At 44.3% G+C, this 3091-nt stretch overlaps 1 protein-coding gene across 1 annotated transcript in view; it reads right to left on the minus strand.

Moving 5' to 3' along the window:
• The window catches only part of MILR1 (mast cell immunoglobulin like receptor 1), a 39494-nt gene that overhangs the window by 10579 nt on the left and 25824 nt on the right, over positions 1 to 3091 (minus strand). The window lies entirely within an intron of this gene.

Below are 3091 nucleotides of genomic sequence, written 5' to 3' on the forward strand. Positions count from 1 at the left end.
AGGAATCCCTGTAACAGCAGCCCCAACAGAATGGCACTGGGGGCTCAGAGAGCAATTGTGTTTGGGGCTAGCACCAGCAGAACATTTTTCCTATGAAACCAAATTTACTTCCTGAAATTTTCACCAAATACTCAAAAAAAAAAAAAAAAAAAAACCAAAAAAGTTCAAAAGCCGTTTCCTCAGGTCCTTCTTGTCAGTGCTGCAGAAACTAGCCTTGGTCCTTCCTACACATGGACCCACTATCTACAGACTGCAGTAAACTGAAGCATTAGCTTCTTTTGTTTGTTTAAACACAATTTACTTTGTGCTTACACAGTTTAAATATAATAGGTAATATACATTGAAATGATTTAGAATCAGGACAATATAAAAAGGTTTATGTTGAGCTGTCTCACTTACACTCCTGCCCCCATTCACCCCACCCCCTCCTCCTCCTCCTATAGATTGCTTCAGTTTCTGGTGTTTCTTTATGTAAATACAGGCAAAGTCCAATTTATCTTCTTGCCTCTCCCTTTCTTATCTGGATAATAGAAGAGGATGTGTACTCTTTTGCACTTTGATTTGGTTTTTTACCTAACAGTCTATCTTAGGGTCTTTCCATATCTGTGCATCCTTTTTCAGTGCTGCACAGTACTCCATTGTGTGAAGATGCTCTGGTTTATTTAAAGAGTCCTCTAATGGTGGACACTTGAGTTATTTCCAGTCTTTTGCTATAGCAAAGAGTGGCTGCACAACATAATTGATGTGATTAGTTTCATTGAATTGTACGGTGAAAGATGTTGACTTGGCAAATGTTGTGTTGCCTTTATTTTTACAACAATTTAAGAAAAACTGCTATAATAAATAATCTTGCACATACATTATTTTGCAAATGTGAGTTATGCTGCTGGAAGTCCTAGAAGGGATTGCTAGCTCAGAGGATAATGCATTTGCCATTTTGGTTTTTGCAGCTGTTTTTAACCTAAGAGCAGGACGGCATTTGTCCCTATTATGTCTCAGTCTGTCAGCGTGGGTTCATCAAGTCTAACTGGTTGAAATCTTTTTAAGGATTGAGCCTACCAAGTTTCCTCCATCCACATGTTTGAAGGAACCTGTGGTTTCCACCTGGTGTGATGTCTTTGTGTGCAATAAAAAATAAAAGAGAAAATAACGGAACAGTTCTGCAATAGTGTACTAACTGTAACAAGTTGCAAGAAACGCTCCTGCACAGGAAACTTGTGCATTGATGCTTTTACTAGAAAGGAAGGCTGTGGGAAGACCTGACACAAGATTTTACAGAAACTCAGGAAATGAAGAGCTGGTTATTTAATCAGCTGACTTAGGGTCTCAGCCCTCCCATTTCTAAACCATCTAAGACTGGGCTTATTTCTTGCAGGTGTTCCAGTGGGAGACCCACACCAGTGGTAATGGGTCTTGTCTGTCTTCATCTTGTCTCACACTTAATCTCAGTGATTTGAAGGGCAAACATATTTTCCTAGTGCGTGAAATGAGTTCCTTTACGTGGCCTTTTGCCTTGGTGCTTTGGGAAAACAGCTTGAAAGCTTTTCCTCAAAGCCCTGAGGAGTTACCTTTGCCCTAGTGCTCTGCCCACAGGGTTTGTTGCTTTTTGCCAGGTTGATTGACATTTCCTGGGTAAGCGGGGAACAACTTAATCGTTTGATACTTTTTGTCTGGCCTTGAGCTGCAGCTTGCCCTATAATTGGTCTATATTATGCACTTTATAGAGATTGATCAACATACCAAAAAGTATGTAAATGATGACTATAGACTATGCAAATGAAGTGACTATGAGCCATTGAGGGGATTGGTCAGTTCATGGCTCTGCTGGATGGGCCATGCCTTGAAATTGATGAGGAGTTAACTTATATATGTAGCCAGTTCCACAGAGGTCCCAGAAAGATGAAAAGGAGAAAAGGCAAGGGAGGTGGGAAGAGAGAAGCAGAAACAGAAAAGGCAAAGAAACTCCTAAAAGAGCTGTAGTGGGAGTCAAGGGCTGAAGAGTGAAGATAGAAGCCTGGAAGAGGTCCCGCGGCAGAGTCGGCAGCAGCACGCCCAGAAGGGACCCTGTGGCAGTGTGGGTGGTGAGGCCAGAAACCTGCCGCTGGGAGCGCAGCTGAGACCGGAACAAAGCTGCTGCCCTGGCTGTGTGCTGAGTGGGGCAGCAGTGAAGAGGCCCAAGGCCGAGAGGCCTGCATGATGGAGGGGGGCGGGGCACGCGCTGCAGAGAGAAAGGCCTGCTGGCTTGCAGGGCCGGAGCAGTTGAGAGAACTGTCCTTCACTGAAGAAGAGGGATGTGGTCTCCACCATGGGGAAGACTTCCAGACTTTGCCTACATGCTTCCTGATCCTGATCCTGATTCGTGCCTTGTTATTTCCCTGGTAAACCAGGGAAAGTGACGTGAGTTGTGCGACACGTTGAATTGAATTATCAAACCCTGAAGAGTATTAGAGAGGACTGGTGTCAGAATTGGTAAAAAGGTCGGAGTGGAAGTTTGTCTGACTTCCGCCTCAGAGGAATCAGATTTGGCTGATCTTGAATCTCATCCCTTCTCCTGAAGTCAGAAAACTTCAGGTGTTACTGGAATTTGCACTTCTCACCCCATTCCATCCACTGTGGCCTGAGATTCTCACCCCTTTAAAGCCAGCAATGCTAGAGGCACTGTGCTGTCCTCTATTCATGTTTTGGTAACTAGGGACTGCAGGGATATCTAAAGAATAGACAGAGGGATGGCACAGGAAGCCAGCTGGAGAAGAAGGAGGAAAACACAGGTTCCCTGATGCCCACTCCAGCGTTCTCCCCACAGCGCCAACAACCCAGTCCAGCGGGAGTCTGACCACTAGAGGGCATCATTAGCCGGGTTACTGCTCTTACATTATCCACCACTTTCCAGTACCAGGCTTGCAGCTCTCTCCTCCTCCTTCACGTAGCTTTTACACTTGTGATTTCTATGCAGCTTGTGTCTAAGGCATCTCCTAAAACCTTATGCTCAAGTTTGCTTCTGTAGTTTTGTGAGCCTTTCTCTGGGGGAAAATACTCAGTCTTCTCATTAGATTATTAAGAGGGTTATAAACTACAAAGAATCACTGATGTA

This window comes from Orycteropus afer, unplaced genomic scaffold (genome assembly GCF_000298275.1).
Source record: "Orycteropus afer afer isolate SDZICR_OR568_19922 unplaced genomic scaffold, OryAfe1.0 scaffold00018, whole genome shotgun sequence".
NCBI classification, from domain to species: Eukaryota; Metazoa; Chordata; class Mammalia; order Tubulidentata; family Orycteropodidae; genus Orycteropus; species Orycteropus afer.